Source organism: Nelumbo nucifera, chromosome 8 (genome assembly GCF_055504915.1).
Source record: "Nelumbo nucifera cultivar China Antique chromosome 8, China Antique-T2T, whole genome shotgun sequence".
Lineage (NCBI taxonomy): Eukaryota > Viridiplantae > Streptophyta > Magnoliopsida > Proteales > Nelumbonaceae > Nelumbo > Nelumbo nucifera.
The window spans coordinates 46,420,586-46,445,511 of record NC_142656.1 but is presented as its reverse complement, the minus strand read 5'-3'; the positions used below and the strand labels follow the sequence as shown (position 1 = coordinate 46,445,511).

General features: G+C 36.1%; 1 long non-coding RNA gene across 17 annotated transcripts; it reads right to left on the bottom strand.

The window, feature by feature from the left end:
• Positions 1 to 2,449: 2,449 nt before the first annotated feature.
• LOC104609063 (uncharacterized) lies at positions 2,450 to 23,884 on the bottom strand. 17 transcript variants are annotated; one of them, XR_016079665.1, is made up of 9 exons: positions 23,724 to 23,884; positions 23,346 to 23,635; positions 23,211 to 23,252; positions 23,076 to 23,135; positions 20,792 to 20,909; positions 20,667 to 20,706; positions 18,660 to 18,733; positions 18,315 to 18,433; positions 17,358 to 18,232 (listed from the first exon to the last, which is right to left on the bottom strand). It is a non-coding gene; the product is annotated as an uncharacterized LOC104609063 (long non-coding RNA). The 17 variants fall into 17 exon arrangements; XR_016079666.1 differs by having other exon boundaries at positions 18,315 to 18,352; positions 23,724 to 23,883; XR_016079667.1 differs by lacking the exons at positions 17,358 to 18,232; positions 18,315 to 18,433 and adding an exon at positions 2,450 to 2,652 and having other exon boundaries at positions 23,724 to 23,882.
• Positions 23,885 to 24,926: the final 1,042 nt, after the last annotated feature.

Sequence of the window (24,926 nt, the reverse complement as noted above, 5' to 3'; positions counted from 1 at the left end):
TTCTGAATAACTATAATTACCTCCTATGGAATCGCAAGACATTGAAGGGAAACAGTTTTCTGAGCAACTCCATGAGTCTTCTTTCTATTGATGGGAAATAACTTGAACATCTCACTTTTTATGACTCAACGTTAGCAAGTGGCGGCAAGTATGTTGGTGTCATGATGCTTTATTGGTTGGTATATCGATCGTGCTTGCCCAAGTTTCCCCTGGATGTGTCGTCTCATATTGTTGATGGCAGTGGTAGAATTGGGTCATACTTGTTCAGACTGATCAATCAAACTCAACTCGGTTTGGTTTCCAATACTTCTGCTCTTCCACAATTCAACCCATGCTAGCTGGCCCATTTCAGATTGAAAGAAAAAAAAAGAAAAGAAATTCCATTGAGGGGTTTTTGTCTTGGCCCATTCTGGTCCATCCTTTTGTTATTTCATTGATTATTGTGGTATTCATTTTGGCCTGATATGGCCCCTTTTCTAAAAGGTTCAAAAAGCTAGGCCATGGAGGCATTCTGGTTGACCTGTTGAGACTTTTTGTTGCAAGACCTGTTCCATGAGCCGAGTTCAGGCTTGACTTTTGTCAAAATTCGAATGGGCTCAGCCCAAATCCCGAGTTCAAAATAGTGTAAACCAGGACCCAAAGCCCAGTCCGTGAACAGGTCTATTTTTGCCCTACTTTGGCCCATTTTTTACTTGGCTCGTGTTGGTCTATTGACAGTTGTCATCAGCACATGGTGGCTCTCCTTTTGAAGTAGACATGATCATTACCACATCATCATCATAGCAGATTTAGAGCATTGGCCACTTCATCATCATCATAACAGATTTGAATACATCATCACATTGCAACATACTGGTCAAATCCATGAAGACCTTGGACCCCATGTGTTTGAGATAAGAAAAGTTAATTTTTTATTAGGAATTTATTGAATTATTGGAGTATGGGATGCTTTGAATATTCTGAAACCACAAGAGGGCCATCAATCTCATCTATTGAGATGGGATTTAATTAAGTTGATCATAACCCAGTTGATTATATCAAGTGATTAGTTTATTTGGTTTAGAAGAGGAGGGTCCGATGGGATGCTTTTGTATTTTCCTATGTAAATGTGTTCAATACATCTTATAGTTGGAATAATCTAATATGAGATCTCAGGTTTTTATAGAAGAGATCTAGTAGGAAAACAATAAATAGGGTGTTCTTGGAATTATATCTCTTGTTCTCTAGTGAAACTGAATTGCTTATTGTTAGAAGTACTTTGTTGCTCTATAGAAGTTATAGTTTACATGTGTGTGTTCTGTGAATGCTCCCAGAATTCATGGAACTTTCTACTGTTAATGCTTTCAATTTTCAATTAGTTCTATTCACATGAGCTGTCGAGCACATACTTACTAGTAATCTCTAGAAAATCATTTCCAAGTCCTTCCCATGTTAATTATAGCAATTTAAGGAATTTATTGGATGGAATTAATTTTCTAAAACAATTGAATCCACTGATCCTTTTAATCTCTTTGTGTCCTTACATTAGTTAATACTTATTGTAATAGGTATTTTCTCTCAATCAATGTTTTAAAATATAGAGGTGTGACGCGAGACATTCCACTACTTAGAGGTATGAGGCATAGCTCAGAACACAAGAGTCGTAAGCCTCCCAATACGCTTCCTTAAGAGGAGGGGGTTAGAAGAAAGGAGGAAGGGGGCTTTGACCGTTTTGCTGCTAGAAGTTCTTTTTGTTGCTTTATAAAAGTCATAGTTTATATGCGTGTGTTATGTGAATCCTCTACCCAGTTCCTTTCTTGCCCTTAGGCTGAATGATATCTTTTGAATCGCCGCCACTTTCCGTTGTTCTCTTGGGCTGCATTACAAGAAATATGACCTTTAGTTATAGACAAAACCGCTATAACTACAGTTTAGCTACGGACAGACAACCATAGCTTACGTTCGCGTGGTTATAGCCTATGGTTACGGTTCAACTAATCCGTGGCTATAACCCATCTATAACTACGGTATCTATCCATAGCTAAAGGGCGAAGGCAAACCGTATGAACCTTTAACCACAAGCTGAACCGTAGCTAAAAGATGCATATAGCTATGGTTTTTAAATTGTCCATAGTTATATATCCAAATCTATAACCACGGATTTTATAAAACCGTAACTATAATTCTTCTATTTATAGCTACTATTTGCTACAAAATTGTAGCTAAATGTACCAACCTATAACCACGGTATTTTTGCTAAAACCAAAGTTAAATACTCTAACCTATAACTAAGGTCTTTTGACAAACCATGGCTATAAGATGAAATATATGCCCATAATTTCTTGTTAAACCATAGGTAATTGTTTCAATCTATAAAAAAACTTGTAACTATATTCCAAATAAAATAGTAAAATAATGACAATTAGGACTGCCACCTTAAAGCAACACCTATTTTATTCATATACCACAAAAAGATTATATAATAACTTCTAGCAAATACTTATATTATTGTAATAATTCAATACATGTTCATCCATTGTTTTACCAAAAAAACACATCCATTGTTTAGAATGTATTACAAATGTCAAAATTCCCTCAATACATATTAAAGTCTACATGGAATTATCCATTGTCTTCAACTATGCTGCAAGAGTCACTCGTTGCACCTTTAACCTACAAAGAAAAATAACAAAAAAAAAATTAGAACAATGATTATTTTGATGATCTAATTAAATATACAATATACAATGAAAAATGTGAAAAAAGATAGGTAACAAAATCCACTAGTTTAATGGTAGGTGGTTGCCAACCCAGTACTATGAAAACATAAGAGGTTTGAGGCAGAGACTTATGTCCTTTCAGAGGATGAAGGTAGCCATCATAAAACCTTCTTTTCAAATTACAGACCTCAGTTTTACATGAGAACTGCAGATGTAATTGGAAAGGTGGAATTAGGGGTATAAATGGTATTCGAAAATCTGAATTCGTATTCGAGATTGGATATAATCAAATCGAATTCGGATCATTCTAATGTTATTAACGGTCGAATTCGAATAAGACTTGATTCAATTCAATAAATATTCGATTTGATTATATAGATTATAACTATATAAATTATAATTATAATAAATGATGACTAATTATATTTATATTAAATATACATATTATTTTATTATTTTATTAAAATACATTGAATGATGGCTTTTGAAAAGCTTTTTTTAATATTATTTTAATAGCAAAAATTGAATAAAGACAAACTATTTTAGAGGCTATGATGACTTTTCGAATAAGAGGCATGTCTCATTAATTATCTCTCATTTTTTACTATTATTTTAATCCGTTTTTATGCTGATTTCTCAATAAGATGCATGTCTCATTAATTATCTCCCACCTGTTAGTATCATTTTAACATTTCTTATGATGATTTCTTGAATAAGAAGCATGCCTCATTAATTCTCTCATTTTTTAAATATTATTTTAATATTGGCACTTGTCTCATTTTTCTTTTTCTTCGATTCAAACCTGTGTTTCTTCTCCACCTTTTATGGCTTGTTTAAGCTTTACAAGTTTAAACCTTTTTTATTCCTTATTTTTTAATCTCTCTCTCTATGCATTTTGTAGAACTGAATATGGAGATCAACAATCTCTCCATTGTAGAATACACCAATAGCGATATCTCTCTATGCTTGTTGCAGAACACGCCAACATAGCAATACCAGATCGATGGCTATTATTCAAAAACTTTTTTTTATTTGTATTTTCTTTTTGTTTCTTGGAAGTTGGATCAATAGAGAATGAGAAAAAATTTTGAACTGGGTTTCTTCATATTCGTCTAGTGAAGTTGGGATAGATTGACATTAAAACATTTTCGAATTCAAATCGAAATCGAATATTCGATTATATAAACGAATTCGAATTCGATTTAGTGTTTTCAAAAACCATCGAATATCGAATGGAATTCGAATATTTATATTTTTAATTGGTTTCAAATTCGAATCAAGCCTGATTCGATTCAAATTCACTCTGTTTACACCACTAGGTGGAATTGCCTAAAAATGTTAAGATGGTGATGCAAGGAGATAATGTGACCGCAGTTTTTGAGCTGATATCTTCTGTTCCACTTGAAGCAGGTAGAATTTGACTCGTAGCTTCCACCCTCTGGAACTACACAAACTTCTGAAGTCTCATGAAATGGCTAGATAAAGCTTACGTATCTTGTAAACATGACATAACTTATTTTTTTAAGACAATAATATTAGTATATTCTATTTTCATTTGTTCATGTTATGAGAATCATGCCTGCATTATGCTTTCGTGATTTTATATTTTTTAGTCTAAATTCATATTGATAAGGTTATATGAGCTGTTTACAAGAATTATTATTGGTAAGCTGTTGCTTCAAATAAATGTTACTAGGACAGATTTTCCATATTTGCAACAAGGACAATGCAGAAATGTATAACCATGTTGCATGTTGTGCCATTGTAGAAAGGTGCTAATACTGTAATACATACAAATTAATGTTGTTTGATACCAATTCGATTGATTCAGTTTATGATGGATTCATATTCAAAATTTTAAAATAATGTTAAAAGTCAAATTTTGACTGCCTTAGTCTACTCAGATTTTTAAATTTTAATACAAATTTAGAGAAATGGATATGGTTTACAAATTTGGGTCCCTTGAGTTTCTGTGGATAGTTAAATGACTGGACTAGCCAGCCTAATATAAACATCATGCCACTTTATGCAATATATGCAGTAGGTCCACGTCCAGCCCACCCCTCGCAAGACTCCAGATAGCTGGGACAAAGATTCTCTGATGGAGGGAGGTAGGACAGTCAGTGCAGGTGTAGTTTCAAAAGTTAATTATCAGCTGAGATGTTTAACTAAAAACTAAAGTTAAACAAACGATTAATTAAATCACCAACAAAGAGAGAGAGAGAGAGAGTAACCAACAATATGAAGAAAGAAATAAGGGAAAATCAAGTGCTGGAGGGTGGTTTTTCATCTGCTAAGGATGGAGGTGTTCCTACTTTTTTCAAGATGTTGCAATGCTTAGAACTTCTACCCACTAATCTTCTATTAAGTGACACCGATTGATGCATAAGCATGAAATTTGTGAAAACAGAGTTAATATCTTATCCATTACGTGTCTACAGCATTAAAGGGGCCCTCCTTTTCTTGCTTTCTTTGTTCTCTTTTTTCCTTTTCTTAATCACCATCAGTGGGCCTTCTTAAGTAGACCTCCTTAGACCAAGTACTGTGTAACGGTTAATGGTTGGCATCTCCTAATTGTGATTTTTCTTTCTTTATTTTGAAAAAGCTGAAGATGGGCCCATTGCCCATAGAGAAACAGTCCGGACTGATCATAAGCTGCAGTTGTTTGATCACAACTTTCACTGGACTAACTTATATTTTAGTACATGAAGCCTTCTAGAGAAATCAATCTCTTGTTTCTTCCCTTCATTATGTGGGGTGGAGAAGAAGGAAGGTGGTCACCAAACAAGAATTCAATATCAGATTGAGACCACTATGCTTATTTTATTATTTATGATTGCAAGTTAATAAGGTGAGCTTTTAGCAGGAAAAGATAAAGGAAGGTGGGGATGTTATTTTCATTAAACAAGATTTTTAGAGATATTTTTAAGCACCCATCTGTAACTTCCCAGGAAACCCATGAACTTGAAATCCTAGTAAAATGCTTTTGTTGTTCTTGATTTTAAAATATTTAACATCAGGCAAAAATAGCATGATGTTTTCGAATATGTATTTATCAAAATTCTCTCTCTTGCCCCAATATGTCATGAGCCAAAAGCATTCATATAGTTGACATTTATTGTAAGCATTTTTGGAGTAGTTTCTTATTTTCATGTTTTAGAAGTGAAGTTTTAACATAACCCTTTGGCAAAACTTTTACCTGTACATTGAATGAATAATGTCCATCATCAATATGAAGGATCTGTAACTACATGAAATTCTGTGTCGTGCAAGCTGGTCATTCCAGCAGAAAAATATATCCTATTTATTGAATAGCATTAATAAATTAAACAAACAAATGATCAAAAGATGACTTGGTATTATCATGAACAAAATATATTGAAAATGAATTGTATGAAACTTGAACCAATGATGCTAATTAAAACAAAACATTCAAACCAACTTTACTAGTAGGCATAATATTGATTTTAAAAGCTAACTCTAAATGGGTCCTCGACTGATAATCTGATGAAGATTCAATGGAAGCACAAGGAGCAGTTTTGTTCCCTTTAAGAATCTTGTTTCAAGTTGCAGTACAAACAAAAAATTGCTATCATGGATGGAACTGCAACACCCCAAACTTTGTTGTAATGGAATACCCTTCCTGTTAGTACAGCTGGATGATTGTAGAAGGGCCTAACCATAAAAGAACCTGAATATTCCCATGTCCAGACTCTTTATTAGCTCTATTTATGTCCATCAGAACATTATGCAGCTTCTGCAATAGCTCAATCATAATGGAGATTTCTCAAATCTCAGTCATTCAAATCTCTACAAAACTAAGAGCTCTAAATGAAGCTTTCATTGAATGATTTGATGCAATCTGCTATGTAAGGTTTGCAATCACACCGGTAAGCAATCAAACAGAGGTGGGAAAGCTGCCAATAAAAGGTCTGCAATCACACCAGCAATCCTTCCAAAATTTGAACTTTTGGTCATTTCCTACCTGAAATCTTAGACTTACACCATGTCTGAAGTTAAGAAGTTTCTTAATCCCTCTCCACGCTAAGCCAATGTTTTAAAAGTGCAAGGGGCATTTCGCACCCAAAGCACAAGGTGAGACACAACACATCATCCAAACATTGCATGAGATGGGGGGAGATTTTTTGTAACTTCGCTTTATACATCCACTTGTTGTACAGGGGCTCTATTTGCTTTTGACTGAAATTCTATACTTTGCCTTCTCTAAAAAAATCCAAAAATCCAGATTACCCCAAAATTATATTGATATGACATCAATAAAAAAAATTGGACCCTATAGCTCCACTATATTAGACACACAAAAGCAAAAGAGACAGAAAAATAGTCAAGGAAGCAGTTCCAGATAGAAGAACCCCAACTAAACACAACACAAATATTTTTTTCTTTCTTAACTGCTGTTTGGATGTAGTTTATTGCCTAGGGTTGGTTGAGACCTTGGTCTCCGACCCAAACTTGTTCTTCCGTAATAACCCTAACAATCTCATATGGTTTAAGTTACAGATCATATTTATCATGAACTAAAATTCCTTTTTCCATCAATTCGTCAAAATCACTGCTAGAAAATTAGTATTCAATGGTAATTAGGACGGAAAAGCATTTGTGTTCCATACTGTTTGCAATGGCAATTAGGACGGTAATTAGCAGATAAACTCTTGGCCATTTTGCGTTTCATACTGTTTTCAAGCTTGCTTGTCCAAATCTATACTTAGGATGGAAAAAGCATTTGTGTGCCCAAATCACAACACGGCTATAAAATTGAAAGGAACAAACATTAACCTGGGTGAAAAATAACCTAAGACGGAAAATCTCCAATTGATTGGGAGAGATTACCTTCTCTGAGAAATCTCAGGGGTAAGCCAATGAAGTTGCACCTTTGTCCTTTGACACCCGAACCAGCTCTTGTGTCTAGAAAAAATAAAAAAATAAATCTTTTCTTCATCATAAATCAGAGAATATGCTACAGTTTTTCGGTGATAGAGAGAGAGAGAGAGAGTGAGAGAAAGGGAGGAAGTCTTACTTGAAACTACTGCTTGTTGGTTACCTAAATCATGATCAATGGATTGTTGATGGGTTGCTAGCTATAGCACCTTAGCATAATGGAGGACTATGTGGGCAGCAAAAAGAGAAGAAGAGGGTTTTGCGAGAGGTAGCAAACAAATAAGAATCAAGGAACAAAGAGTACTCCAAAGGGTTTCGAGGCAATGCAGGGCTTTAACTTGCAGGTTGGTGGAAGAGTGTTTAGAGTAGAACAGGGCAATGTAGGGCTTTAACCGGTAGGCCTGTAAGGTTGATTGATAGAGAGGAAAGAGTTCCAAACCGAAAGTTAATAGAAAGAAGGGTAAGTTTCTTAAACTATCCTTATGGTTTAGCTAATTGACTGAGTGTATCCTTACTGTTTGAAAATTGACTAACACTACCCTTACTGTTTCTAACAATTGACTAATTCTTCCCTTACTGTTAAGGTCCGTTACTATTCCGTCAAAACCCTGTTTAAAATTCTTTTAAAACCCAATATTACCCCTACCTCGTCCCAAATTCATTTTCGAGAGAATGGAAAAAACACTATTCATCGTCTCTTTCAACTCTATGCACAGCGGCAGCAGTCCAGCATCGACCCTCTCCACCTCCGGCCAGGTCTCTTCCCCGATCTCTCTCTCCTCTTCCCCATTTTCCATCTCCAAACTCCCTTGTAATAACATCTAGCCTAATACCCAGAAAAAACAGAGCTAAACCACCCCAGTTTGACCACCACCACAGAAACACAAAAGGCCAACAACCACTTCTATTAAAACAAGCACAAACGGTGAGAACACCATCTTGGCTAACCTCTGACTGGTCTCTAGATATATTGGCTTCCTACATTGCCGGAGACCAGAAATGGTAAGGGAGGGAGGAAAGAAAGGACCAAAAGGTTAGGTTTTGTGTCAGAAACAAAGTTTTCAACAAAGCATTAAAATCCTTTCTTCGTTCAAGGCAGTGAAGGAGAGAGACAGAGGCCTATCTGCATTCTGATTTCTTCCTATGCTTTCCTTTCATTTAGAAAAGATTGAGACAACGGGAACCCTTGGTGGGTTTCATAGAGCAGAGAGGAGAGGAGAGGATGTTGGAGGACAAAGCTCTAATTGGCACAAACTGGGATCAATCAATCTAGAGAGATTGAATGATCTTAGATTGATGGAAACGACTCTCCTAGTCCGGTTTTCGCAGGCGATTACCCACCTCACCAAACTTTGCTTTGGATCGTTAATGGAGGATCTAAACCTGAGAAGCGAACCTCTGTCTTCAACTCAGGCCCAACACAGAAGCTTGTCTGAAAACATGAGCATTGGAGATTCAATGATTCAAGATAGAATAAGTTGAAGCACGATTTGGGGATGAATTTCTTCAGCTACTGCTACAAAGTTGAAGTCCGAAGCACAAGAAAACCCAGAAAGCTTCCATCTTATCTCCGAAACCTGCCTGCTCGTGTTCGTTGACATTCACCATCGGTGGAGAAGTAGGTGACGGAGAAAAACATAGTAAAAAAGATGTCGTTGGGTTATTCAGCATGAGCCTTCGATGAGGAACAAATTGTTGTTATTGTTGTTGTATAGGTACAGTACAAGTCAGAATTGTTGTTGACTAGAAAAATCTCTTTGAGAACCTCCGCACTGATCTACAGAACCCTAGTCTAAGAGGGGTACCGCTGGTTCGCACCCCTTCCCTCATTTATTTTTGCATTTTGGATCATTTTGGATTGTTTTTGCATTTTGGATCATTTTGGATTGTTTTTGCATTTTGGACCATTGTGTAGCTGCTGAAATCATTGAGTTCAGTGTTTCTTTCCCTTTTTCTTTGTTTTATTCTGAAAATTTGAAGAAAAGTAAAAGGGTAAAATAGTTTTTTTTGTCTTTATGTTATCAGACATTAATGGTAAGGGAAGAGTTAGTCAATTGTCAGAAACAGTAAAGATGGTGTTAGTCAATTTTCAAACAGTAAGGGTACACTTAGTCAATTAGCTAAACCATAAGGGTAGTTTAAGAAATTTACCCTAGAAAGAAAGAAAGAGCAAAAGAGGAATATAAATTGATTTAGCAGGTGGGAAGAAACTAGGGCCTGAAGCCTTTCCATCGTCATAGAGGAAGGGACGAAGCTGTCCGGTTCCCACCCTTGGGAAGTAGAAGCCAGATTCCTAGAGGCTTCTCGAGCCTCCATAGACTGACCCTCAGGGAGCCCCCAAGCTCCCCCTGAGTTCGAGGGGACTTCATCCTGGTTACCATCCTGGGGAAAGACACTGTTGTGTGGGTACCCAGACATTGTTGATGGAACAGAGGACTCACCAGGAAAAAATTGAACCGGAAGGACAGTGTGAACAGGAGAGAGCTCGAGCAAACTAGGCAAGGGCGCAACCTCAAATCCGAAAGCAAGGCAAGTTGTCATGAAAGAAATGAGGCCTGGGGCCCTCCTATTTATAGCCACAGTGCCCGAAAGCCAACAGCTCAGATTAAGGCGAATCCGACGGCTCACGATCAATCTGGCTGCACATCTTCCAGGACTGAAGTAATGTCGGCTGCACGTCTTCCGAAACTGAAGGGAGCTTGGCGTGCTTTCTGGCGCCCGAAAAATCCAGAAATCGCCTGACATCCGCGCGTGTATTTGATGTAGTCAGTCAACCCAATTTGAATTACGGGTCAAATCTACCTGTCACTTCATGAACTCCCCGCACTAGAGCAAGACCCTTAGCCCGAGGAGTGGGGGCAATTGATGGAGGGTGATTTGACCCGACCTCCTGAGCAGGCGACATGTAGACATGACTCGACATAAGTGACAGCGCAACGTGACAAACTGACTACTTGGTGCAACGAGCTCAATGAAGCCCTCGTGGGTCAGCTCGCTACATGACAGCTCGCTACGGAACAAGCTCGCTACAGCGCGAGCTCGAGTATGCCAGTATGCTGAAAGGGAACACTCCAAGCTAAGTTTATCCCAACTCGCGAGCCAGGACAATCAGCTCACTCCAATCCTTAGGCAAGAGGGACGTCTCAAAGACCTCAGGCGGAATCACCTCGAGACGCCTCCAGTAGCTCGCTACAAGGCAGCTCGCTATGGGATAGTTCGCTACAAGGCAGCTCACTACTAAGCGACGCGGCGTTTTCAGGAAGCTTCTTATCTGACAAGACCGTACCTGCCAGACTGCACCCACGTCTCCTGACTGACAGCGCAGTCTCTACCAGCCCAGCGAATGCGCCCACGTCTCTCGATAGGCGGCGGCGTGTCTGTCCTTTCCGAGTTGCGTCTCTCATCTGATTGGATAGTACCCTGCAACGGTTACCTACGCAACCCTGGCAAATAACGGCTGCAACAGAGGGCCAGAGGCGGTTACGCCCGATTTGACAGGACATCAATATTAAAAGGCCCCGATTTCCAAGGGGTAGATGTAACTGATCTTGCACTATCTGCACTCTTAGCTCTCTCTGCATTTTCTACAGCTCTCTCAGAGTTCTAACTTAAGCATCGGAGTGTTCCCACCGGGTGATCTCCCCGGGAATCCTTCATTTTCTTCTCTTTCTCAGGTGTTGTCCGTTGCTAGATAGGAGCGAAGCCCCTGCCAGCTAGGAGTGACCAGATCGCGCTACATCAGGGTTTATTTCGAGGTTTATTCCGGTTCATGGGGTAGACATGCCTTAAACCAACCCCTTCTGAAATGTATTTGAAAAAACTAAAAAAACAGGAGAAATGAGCCTCAATACAAGGGGCGTATCGAGCATATCAATATTTTGAACCTTGATTTGGGGCCAAAAAAGGTGTTTTTATCAAAAATAACAAGGTGAGGTGACTTTAGCACATTAGAATATGTAGATAGAAAAAAAGTTACCCAACATAAAAAAAAAAAAAAGAAAAAAAGAAAATAAAAGGATCATCCAATAAGACAACAAAGTGGAAAGTTATGGCCTATAGAAATTTACATATAAGGTAAATTAAAAATGGTAAAAAAAATTTGGTTGTTTACATATAATAGGACCGGTTCATTGGTTCCCATGTTGGACTAGGTAGGTGGAAAGTTTTGGCCAATTATATGGAGAAAACAGAGTTAGGGGTCTGACCAAATGAATAAGGGTTGGTCAACAAGTTTTGACTTGTTCTTGTATTTAGAACCATACTTATATGACTTGGGGGTTAGTTTGGTTGTGCTGAAATGCTAAAAAATTAAGAAAAAAAACTAAAGAAGTTTTTGCAATGGATTAGATTGGGCATTATAATTTTGTGACTACCCTTGATATGGTCATCTCAGTAACATGACCATATTAATTATTAATTAATTAAGTATTAATTTGTTAAATCAATACTTAATTATTATGTAATTAATTATTATTTATTTATTTATATTTTATAACTATTAATTTGTTAATCATTTATTTATGAAATTATTAATAATTTAGTTTAATTATCATTAACTAATCCATGATAAATTATATTTTCTCATTAATAACTAAATAATAATTAATTAATTAGCAATGATGAGTCATATAATTTATTATTAAAAAATTATTTGATAATGATTAATAATTTATTTAAATAATTAAATTGATTATGATGATTAGATTTTAATTAATTACATAATAATTGAAATATTTATTTGTATTTTATAAATTATTTTTTTTATTTATGTATTTATGAAATTTTTAATAATTTATTTGCTATTTTAGTTATTATTAAAAACCATTAATTTTTATTGCTTTGATTAGTAATGAATAAATAATAATTTATTAATTATTAGTCATATGTATTTATTATAATAATTTCTCAACTATTTATAGTAATTAATAAATACTTAATATCTTTAATCAATAATATATAATTATTATTTATTAGTTCTTCATACATTACATTTTTTAAACATTACAATAAATATTTACTAGTTTACTAATTTTTATCAATTTATTCATTATTTAAAATTTAATTAATTTATAATATATTTCTTACTTTTTAAATATTTTATACTATTTTATAATCAATTTATTAAATAGTTTCCAAATATATTAAGTTCCTCAAGGGTAGGATTGTTAAACATTTATGGTATCATATTTATATGACCTTATATAGCTACTCAACTAAAATTCATGGCTATAGCTATAAATAGCTTTTAGCCACAGACATCTGTTATTTAGACAAGAATAAGATTGCTGTAGTTAAAGATCAATTTCATAGTTATAACCACGGATAACTAGAATCCGTGGCTATAGCTATAACTAGCTTTTAGCCACGAAGAAAGTAGTATTTAGCCACGGACAAAAAACTGTAGTTATAGGTCAGCTTAACTTATAGCCACGGATGCCTAAAACCCGTAGTTATAGGTAGTTATTAGCTACAGACAAACTCCTTTTAACTACGGACAAAATGATCGTAGGTAAAGTTCAACTTTTTGCCACGGATAGAAAGATGTCCGTGGCTATAGCCTAACTTTTAGCTACGGTTTTGATGCCCATAGCTAAAATACAGTAGCTATAGCCCCACTTTTCTGTAGTGTTGGCTTGGTTCTGAGTCTGCCGGTTGCTTCTAATTGAATAAAAGTCTTTCATCCAAAAAAACGGATTATTAGCAGGAATATGTCAATGGGCAAAGAAAACCTGGTATCTTATCTTACAAGGCGATTAGACCTGTCAGCAGCCCTCTCTTCTACATTAGAGTGCCACACCAAATTTATCTTTAATGTTCTCTGTCACTTAACCAACCCCCTCTATCTTAAAATTTCTTCTAAATTATCTCTCCCACCTAAAATTCTTCCAAAAACATCTCTTAATCTATATGGCCAAGTGGCAGCCCTCTCTTCTTTAGTAGAATTCCTCTCTCTCTCTCTCTCTCACATGTCACCAACGAGCTCAACCACCTCCTAAAATTTCTCCTAAACAATCATGCCCATCTAAAATTCCTCCTAAAACACCTCTTAATCTATATTATAAACCATCTAAAAACCAAAAAACGTGGATAAATTAATTAATTAAATTAATTTGGGTAGTTAAATTAATTTGTGAAATATTTTTTATGTTTTCAATAATTACTGATATTGTTGAATATTATTTAGCAAATATCAACACCTAAACTATAATTTTTTCATAATTTTGGTAAATTGAGAATTTTAATTAATAAGAATTACTTGCTGAAAATTACTGAATTTTTTAATTTAATTTCATAATTTTTTGAAAATTAATGATTGAAATCAATAATTACTATAAAATTAATAATTAATTAAAATATTAGTAAATAACTTTAATAATTAAAAATTATCAGTAATTTTTAGAAAAAAGTGGTTATTGATATTTTCAGTAATTTTGGTCAATTTACTAATATCTAATGATATTATTAAACAATAATTTAAAAAATTCAGTAATTTTTTAGTGGAAAATTAATTTCAATAAATATAAATTTATTTTTTATATTTTCAGTAATTTTGATATTTACTATATGTTTTTAGAAATAAATAGTGATTTTGTTAATTTAGTGAATTTTAAATTATAAAACTTCCAATTTTTCAAATAAGTAATTAGAAAATTTTAGTAGTTTCCATAAGTATTGGATACTACATTTATAATTACCATAATTAATGAAACTATATTTATGGGTTTGGGGGTGTTATAGGTTTAGGGGATGACACCCAGGGTAGGAATGGCAATGGGCAAGTTCGAGGTAGGGATCATACTCCCCATCTCAACCTCAAGTTTTAAACTAATCCCTATCAAAAATTTTAGCATGCCCGATCCTTGGTAAAGAGGACTTCCCCATCGGAGACTTGAGTCCCCGAATTTTTTAATTATAACTTTGTTTTTAGAAAGGTATTTATTTAAAATAAAGAAAAAATTAAAATGCAAATAATATTTTAAATATATTTTGATATATACAATATAAAAAAAATATATTATAAATAACATAAATAATATATGTAATCAAGGTTGGGGCCCCACTAAAGCAATCTCCATCCCATCCCTACCTGATCAGGGAGGCCAAGTACTTTGCAAGGATGGAGAAAATTACCATCACTACCCCCGGGTTGTGTAGCTCCATAGAACAATTATTTATAAGTTTTTCCAATATCATATCTTTCCAGCATCGTAATCGAGCCCTTTTATTATTTCATATATAAACAATTGTATACATAAAAATTCATATAAAATAAAATTTTAAGTTTTTTTTCAATTTCTTATCTATCTTATTAATTTATTTTAACTTTTTTATTATATTTTTATCATTTTTCTAAAAAACTCATGCTACCCACGACCAGGCTCGACTTGACAGGGAACCATATGGGCTTGTGCAGGGCTTCCTCTTTCAAGGGTTCAGGGCCAAGCAAGCATGGCCCAACCAAGCCCGCACGTCGACATGATACGGCCTGTTACAATGTGGGTTGCGGTTTGGGTGGATTCAAATTGGGCTTTTGTCAAAAGTTGAATGAGGACGGCCAAAAGCCTGAGTGGTGTAAAATGTTAATTCGAGCCAACCCGAAAAAATCTCAGTTGACATGTGGTATGCATGTTTGGTGTTGATCGATCAGTGTTTTGTTTTTTTTAAACGAAAATGAAAATAAGAAGATAAAAAAAAGATTTCGGATTGTGAATGGTGCCTCTGCATACAAAGTAGTTAAAAAGTATTCTCTCTCTCCCTACAAAATTTTGGATGGATGGGTTTGGACCAAGAAAATTACTGGACAGGCCCAGTAATTCAGTTTGATTAATTGTATTACATTTGCGTAGGAATCACCATGTGAGCCCTACTTTTAGACTTAGGAGAGGGGTGCCTAACTCCTTCCTTCTCCCATCCGAGTTTTATCCAGGATAGTTTAGTCGGTGCTTCGGGCTTTGGAGTCACTACAAAGCGATAAATGATTTTAATACCCTTCCCGAAGGTCCCATTACCTCCATTTCCACAATTGATGGGTGGCAATTCCATTTCCAACCCAATAAGTGTGGAATCAATTGGAGCTTTTGTGTTCTAACCTTAGTGATCCTTATCTTGTTCTAGGAGACTTCAATTTAATTAGCAAGGCAGATGAAAAATTTGGTGGCCTGCCTCCAGATAGGACTCAAATGCGCTTGTTTAATGATATGATTTCAAAGTGTGGGTTAATTGATATTGGATTTTAAGACCCTAAATACACATGGACCAATGGTCAGGAAGGTCACGATCTTGTTATGGAGAGGATTGACAGGGCATTATGTTCTTCTCAATGGATTCACAATTTTCCAAATGCTGTTGTGAAGAACTGCATTGTTGCTAGGAGTGATCATCTACTTGTTGTACTTTATACTACCCCCACTCAAAACAAAAGAAGAAAGCAATTTCAAATGGAGGGCATCTGGTTGAAAAGAAACATGCTTCAATCAAGAGCTTGTCAGAATTTGGAAAGAGTGTAACGGTAATTTCCTCCAAAAATGTCATTCTTGTAAATTCGAAATGGCTAGATGGGGCAAGAGCAGACTGGGTAATTTCAAGCATCGAATCAACCAAATTGAACAAAAATTACTTCACCTTCATTTGAAACCACCCACTAATTGCAACCAGATGGAAGAAATAAATTTACGAATGGAGCTCAATTATCTTTTGGAGACATAGGAGCTGTTCTGAAAGCAGCGCTCTAGGTCTGATTGGCTGAGGGATGGGGCCCACAACATAGCTTATTTCCACATCCAGGCCTCCAATCAGAGGTGGAAGAACACCATATATGGGCTTTATAATGAGCACGGTTGTTGGCAGATTACTCCTTTGATGACTTAAGGAGAAATTGGGTTGCAGCGGCTACTACAGTCTCCACCAAGATCAAATTACAAGTTGAATGGAATCCCCCACCGGATGGTGTGGTAAAATTGAATTTTAAATGGAAGCTGCCAAGGTAATCCAGGGCCATTCGGGATCGGTGGGATTCTGAGAGACAAAGACATCAGTATGTTGTCTCTATTTTCAGGACCAGTGGGTGAAGGTGATTCAGTAAGGGCAGAACTACTAGCAGCGGTACAAGGCTAGTCAAATTGGAGTGAACAATCTGTTAGTAGAAGGGGATTCCAAAGTAGTAGTAGGCTGGTTGATTAGCCCAGAAACAGCTAGTTGGGGCTACAGGGATCTGTTAAAGAAAGTTAAATGGATGACAAGGAATATGACTGTCAGGTTTCAGTGGGTCAGAAGATCAACAAATGCAATGGCTGATTCTCTGGCCAAGCAAGGGGTGTCAAGGGGAGATCTGTTTTGGGCTACTTTGTAAATGTGTCTCAGGCTTGGGCAGTTTTGGTGTATATGGTTGGGGGTGGGGGTAACATCTCGTGCATCCTCCTAGGCTGATTGTATTATTGTTTTCTGAATTAATAAAACTACTCTTATTTATCAAAAAAAAAGAGTCTTTAACCATGTTTTGATACCAAGTAGAAAAGTTTTGATAGCTGTTTTGATATAAACTTCGTGAAAAAGAAGAAAGAAGGAAAAAGTTTCTGAAGCCAAGAAAAAATCGGATCTGGCTGCCCCTTTCTTATTAATTATATATACAAGTATGCCCTTAGTAGGTTGGCTACTTGTAAGAAGCTAAAAACCCACTTAACATAAAATAAACTAATGGGCCTAAAGCCCAATAACTTCCTAACTGAATTATGTAAATAAAAATAAATAAAGTCGGCCCAATAACTCAACCAAATACAAATGGCTAACAAGGAATGTCTGTAACAATACAGTGCATTGGGGGATCAGCTAATGCATTTACTGATGTCTTCACAAACCAATGGACAAATAGGAAACAGTGTTTTGGCTCAACTGTAATTTTGTATTAGCACTCTTGTACTTTTTGCTTTAGTTTATGTGCATTCTGTTTGGAGAAACGGCACCTCGCGCCTCTCTAAGGGTATGTTCATGTAATCAGTCTTTGAATTAATGGAATATGATATTTTATCTATCAAAAAAAAGCTCATAATCATGTATCCAACATGACAGGGCCAAGCACATGGGAATGGACAAACATTTTATTAGAGAAAAGTTGGAAACAAGCAAAATATGTATTCCATATGTTAGTTACTTAAATCAGTTGACTGATATATTCACAAAAGGTATAACTACCCAACATCACAATGATCCATCTAATATGTTGGAGATGATTGATGCTTATGACCCAACTTGAGGGAAGTGCTTTAATATGTATGTTTAGTGATGCAAGGGTATTATTGTCCTTTCAACCTAATTTATATTCACTAATAAAATTATGAGTAGGGGCTGCCACTTTCTCTTTTGGCTCTCCAATCTCGTCTTTTCCATTTTTGCCTCTCCTTCACTTCTTCCAAGGTTGCCTTTAGTAAATCAAGGCAATTGAACAAGTGGGTATGGGTTATCATGCATCACCCCTTGCCTATTCATAATCCTATTCGGTCAAGAATCTAGAAACCGTTTCACCCCCTTCCTCATATGGCGCATCAAGTAGCTCATGGTGCAGGTTACTCTGCACTTCAACCACCATACCGTTATCCTATGGACATCATCCTCTTTTATTTCTCCCTCAATATGAATAACTGATCAAAGGAACAAGGTTGAATTAGTTTGGGAAATCTACTAGTGCAAAAGGCTTTAGACTACATAACAGCATTTCCTTACCATTGCCAAAGCCCACTCATTTTCAGCTTTGCTATTTCCTTTGCGAATCAACCATACACAATTGCAAATTCATTCCAATGCATTGGGAACCAAAGGACAATCACGTCATGACATGACAACTTAGAAGGAATTCAGAAAAATAATAAGAAAACAAGAACAAATCAAATATTACGAACCAAGTGAAATTGTACAAATCCCGACCGCAGGAAAAAAAAGTTAAGAATTCATGTTCAATTCAAAACATGCTACATATGCCTAATATTTGAAAAGAAAGTTATGACCAAAACAATAATGAAAGGGTTAAACTAAGCACATTAAAACGGGCAGGAATAATGAATGGTGTACCTGTAACAACGATAACAAGAAGAACAGCGAAGGCAATGCTTCCCCTATCATACCAGCCCTCCTTAATACCTACCCTATATTAGATAGTAGAATGGCAAAAATATCGATCAAAACAAATAACATAGATTTAAGCATACACAGTGTTTTAAAAGCACAATGCACAAGAAAAGCACAAAGGCCTTCTGATGCTTGAGTGCAATGGCAAGGCAAGGCATGCACACTTTTAAAACAAGGCAAAAATCTTTTAAGAAATTCAAAAAAAATACAAAACAATATAAATATAATACAAACTAAATTTTTTGCAATTAAATATTTAGAAACCATTTTGCTCAAAACTAAAATACAGAAGCATAACATATAAAACACATATGAGTGAAAATGCCGAAGTGAAGCAAACATGTGTGTATCGTACCAAAGTGCTTCAAGCATCAACAGCATAAACTTCCAATGTGTTTATTTATCTCCTAGTTACATTACTTCAAGTAATGCAAGCCCAAGGAAGTAACTAGCGTGTTGTTAACATCTTGCACTCCTGATCCTAGGAGATTAGTCCACCACCTCCATAAGACCTTATGAAGCAAGTCCATGTGGGGGTTTGGAGAAATGCATCCAACCTAAAACTAGAACAGATGCATGATTGGCAGTGGATAATTCATGGAGGTCTTTCTCTGGATTATAGACTCATTCAAAGCAACAACCTAGAAATAGATCCAATGGTTGATAAAATGATGGAAAGTAGAATAAGATTGTTTGGTCACATGCAAAGAAGACCATTCACCAAATGGTAAGCTTTGTCTATGTCTAACTTACAACTAAACCAATACTTCCTCAACACTTCCAACAAAAAAAAAAAAAAAAAAAAAAAAACAATCCACCAAATCACAAGTTTTTTTCTGTGCCTAACTTACAAATTGCATCTTCACCTCTTCATACACCCATTCATTACAAGAAATTGATCTGCTATTTGCCTACTTTGCACAAAGGCTCCTTGATTGGGTGTGGTAATCTAAGGGAGGAGACTGTTTAACCTTAAAGACAAGACCTTAGCAATGATTTTATAAAGACTGGTTGCCAGACTAGTACATCTGAAATCTTTGGGTTGAAAGGCTCCCAGATTTTAATCAAGGCAAAGAACATTCACTCCCGACCCAAGCTAGTTACTCCCCTCTCAAAATATTCTCCAAAGACATCCAATAGATCACACTTTAAAATGTCCCAATAATCTAGAAAGGAAGCCATGGTAAAACCATGCGGCCTCAGGGCCTTTGATCTATCGATGCAAAAAATAGCCCCCCTTATTTCCACCATATCAAAATGCCCTTCTAGCATCTCCTTATACCCCCTGCTTAAATTCAGCCATTCCAAAACTAAATAGATTTGATGTGATTTACAAAATTCCTAGCCATCTCCTGTGGACTAATCAACTACCCCCCCCCCCCTTTCAATCTCCAATCAGGACACCATTATAGGCAAGGCAACCGATTATAGGCAGATGTCTAGATATAAATTTGGTTGGCATCTCCTTAATCCATTTATATCTAGACACCTGCCCCCAACTAACATCTTTGTATAAAATGTCCTTAAGCTAACTCTTAAACTCCCATCTTGATTCATCATCTTCTTCCCTAAAATTTCCTAAAACCAACAACCAAGAATAAAATAAAACGAGAACAAAATTTCATGACATATGCAACAATAATATTAATATAACTCCATCATTACAAGTAACAAAAGAAACAAAACATATCATCTAATAGAGAAAGTGGTGATAAATGGCAAGCTTTCTCTCAGTAAAGTGTTCAGTTATAAAGGACAAATATGAGATGTAAGCATACATAATATTGCTGTACAGAAAAAGCCTAAAATAAAACACAAAGAAAAGCAAGAAAATCAAAATCAAGATCGTTACCAATGCAAAGCATTTAACTCTAGGAAAATAAATGCCTTACATTTATCATGTACAAGAATATTTTAATCTTAATACTGGAACATTAAGAAAAGGAATACCATTTACTCGTTCCCCAGCCTCTCTGAAAAGAAATGCCGCCTAAGAAAATAAGAACTCAAAGTTTAGAGAGTAACAAAACAACCACAACTGCACGAAAGGATATCTTTCAGATAAGTAACATTACTCGAATGACTTGCGCATGTGCTCTAACCTTCCTTCTCATTTGCTCTTTCTCCTCTTCCTTTTTTCAAGTCCAAAGTGTATCGGAATCGGCGAGAAGCATTAAGCACAAGAGCCACTTGCTGCACGAAACAAAACCAGTCAAACTTAATAAAAAAATAAAATATGCATACTTGGTCTCAACTATATGACACTTTATCAGAAATCAAAAAATAACGACTAAACAACAACAAAACACATAAAACCACCATGTATACAGTTCAGGTGGTGTTTGGAACCAATGCCATTTCCTAGGAGGTGTTTTTTGAGGAAGTGCTGCATTGGCATGTCGTTTTCTCAGAAAACGTTTTTTTACTTTATTTTCTATTTTGTACCATTGCTGTTGCTGCCACATAGGCGTTTTTCAATGCCGTGTCAGCATGTTGTTGCTAGCAACAGTAAAAAAAAAAAGAGAGAAAACACCAAAAAGGCTGTTTTCACAGACCACACCTTTCTTGAAAATTAGAACATAAACTGATGCAATGTGGACCATCACTTATGTTTATAGCAGTAAGAACCCACACCCACAATCCAAGAAGTATGACCTACCAATATGGCAAAAATCTATGATGCCTCACCTAGGGAGTTACAACATCAAACTTATGATTGACCATCATTTATGTTTATAGAAGTAAGAACCCACACCCACAATCCAAGAAGTATGACCTACCAATATGGCAAAAATCTATGATGCCTCACCTAGGGAGTTACAACCTCAAACTTATGATTGGTAGGATTTATTAAAACTGATTTAATCAGAGAACAATCTCCTCAATCTAATATTGTCCAATTGCTATTTTTAATCGCCTTATCTGAGTTTTTTAGAAGCAACATTACTTCACAATATTTTAGAGTTAAAGACAACAGAAAAGCCCAATGCATAAACAATATGTTAATGGATATTGGGAACTTGCCAACACAAGCTGAAACAGTTAAGAAAGAAAAAGTCTAACTAGATTTATTTACAAGCATTGTTGGGTTTGCAATTTGATGTGCCACCATACTAGATAAAGAATTAACAAAACCGATTGTGACACGATTTGCAACATTTTTTTTGAAGAAGGTAAAGCAAACCCAACAGCCACCCAAAGCAAACCTCCAGTATTCAACAACCAAGGCCTCACTCCACCTGTCACTATCCCCACCTTCCCAACTCAATCCAAACTTTTAGCAGCACCTCCCCACAACCTCCCCAGGAGTAATTAAATCATCTCTTCTCACCCTTTTCCAAATCCATAAAAGTTTTCCTGGCAAATTCATCCCCAAACAAAAAGAAGAGATGCAATAGTTTGTGGACATACTCTCCTAACAGCCAACTAACCATAAAATCTGGTTACAAACAGATACGAATGCAAAAGGCACAAAAGTCTACAGTCAGTAATGCCTTCAGGAATGTTTCATGGAGGAAATTCTGGGAAATTAAACATTTACAATCCCCAATTCATCTATTTCTCTGGCATTACATACATGGCATGCTCCAATAAAAGTTGAACTCATGAATAGATGCCAATGGATCGACCGTTGCTGCCAATTGTGTGGAGAGGCATCTGAAACATTGGACCACTTATTTATACATTGTGATTGTGCTTCGACAGCCTGAAGGTCAGTTCCTTACACTTAATTTGATGGCGCTACTAAAACTCACTCATCGGGGCTGGGCATGGTTATTCATGGGGAGCTTTTTGCTTTGGTCGTGTATTGTGGATTCGTGTGCACTCAACATGTTAAACAGAGGCTTTAGCATTGGTGATTCAAGCACTATCTGAGGACAACTCTTATTCTCCTTGGCACATATGTCATTGAATGCAGAACTTTATTACATAGATTTTTCCCGTTGCTCAGATAATTTTTCATCCAGATCAACCAATTCTTCTTCTTACTTGGAAGCAAAATATGCTCGATTATTTCTTGCCAGACTTGGGCTATGACTCCAGGGTTCCTGTCTGATTGTATTGTAAATGATATTTCACTGAACAATTGAATGAAGATCGCCTGGTTAGGCTTCCCAAAAAAATACAATTGTCAACCATAAACCCTAAAACTGTACTACCATAGGGCCACAGCACTGTCAATTAGTCAACAAAAAACAGCAATAATCCAAATAATATCAAACTAATTCATTCCATTCCAACATAAGTAATGAATGTATGCACATTTTCAAAATAACCTTATAGGCGTTTTATCAACATCAACACAACCATAGATAGCCAACGAAGCCAATACGGTGCGTAATTAATTTGAATGCTTACCCTCCATCGCTTGAGTCGTTCCAAGGAAGCGTTCTTGGTAGTCTTGTACACAGTAAAAATCTGACTTGTTTTTATCAACACAACCAAAGATAGCCAACGAAACCAATGAAATGCATAATTAATTTGAATGCTTACCCTCCATCGCTTGAGTCGTTCCAAGGAAGCGTTCTTGGTAGCCTTGTACACAGTAAAAATCTGACTTGTTTTTATCAACACAACAAAAGATAGCCAACTAAACCAATGAAGTGCGTAACTAATTTGAATACTTACCCTCCATCACTTGAGTCGTTCCAAGGAAGCGTTCTTGCTAGTCTTCGTATCAAAGGGGTCTGAGGAACATTCAGCATCGTCTTCTTCACATCCCCTTCCATGGCTTACACCAGATTCCAAGTCATATCGGTGATGGTACGGTGAGGAACCTCTGGATGGACCATTGCTCGTGGCTGTCGCAGGAGAGATGACACCGGCTGTTAAATCTTTAGGCGGGCAGTAGGAAGATGTTGGTCAGACTAGGGAAAACCCTATTTTTTTATGTTATGTTCATACAGTATATGGTTTTCCTGCAAAACAGTTAGGGTTTCTTAGTTTCGACTTTGGTGGTGGTGTTCGTGCTCTGAATATAATGTTTTGACCTTCAGTATTACATACCTGCGTGCTTAACAGGTTATAAGCCGGCGGTTTGGAAGTACGAATCTAGTAGTTCGCTGAGCAGGATTAACATCCGATTCCTTTTCCTGTCTTCCACATTCACTGCGACTAGAAACCAGAAAGACAAATGTGAAGCTTCAATGAACTTTCTGTCGTGATTCGTGAATCGTGAAATGCCGGTGGAGTTCACATCTGCGCCCCACTACGGGGCGCCCCACAATGGCCCACAGTACATCCCCACCTTATATTGGGAATATCTCCAGATGATGTTAGCGAGAGATGTTCCCAATACAAGATAGAGATGCAGTGTGGGGGCAAAATCTTCTTGTGACAATACAAGGTACAGAGTTCACATCGGCGCCCTACAATGCCCCCATACCACAGCGTAGATTTTGACTGGTCAAAGCTATTAAGATACCGTGTCTTACCGTAGATTTTCTCCATTATTATACAAGTGTGAGTTTATAATGAGTTTGTCGACACAACTTTTGTATATTTGATTAATATAAAATATAGAGATAAATTACAAAAATAAATTTGTAATAAAGATTTGAATTTTCTTTGACAATGGTCGTCAACGTATTTCTCGTAATTCTTGAAGTGTTGATGTAGATTTCCGTGTTTCTTAAGATTAGATGTAGATTTTTTCATTCAAAGCTTTGTGCCTTATCGGTTGTGAATGATTCTTCTCTAAGAATGGCCCTATTTTGGTGGCTTGATTTTCTTGGGAAAGCTTGAATCCAAGTGTATTGTAGAGGACGAATAAGTTTTTTCCTTATTTCTTATCTCTTGATCTTGCTGCTAGAATTTGTATAAGTGTGTGGTTGTTTGTAATGTTGGTGTCTAAGAGCTTCTTGCAATGTGATTTGTTGAAAAAAATGGAAAACTCCTTCTCTCTAAGCAAGGCTATTTATAACCTAGGATTAGGATTGCCACCTCAACCCACTTTGATAATCAATCCCATGTGACTGGGGTGTTGGGTTAGAGTTAACTCCCATATATATATACATATATATATATATATATATACATACATACATACATACATATATATGGACTACTTATAAAAGTGTGAATGATGAGGTATTGACTTCTGAAATTTTTCTTTATTGAAATATCCCTTTTCTTGAAATTTGTTCATCTCCATTGAAAGGGTAGAAAATGTAATTAAAAAAAATTATTAAATGCATTCAATTACCTCTC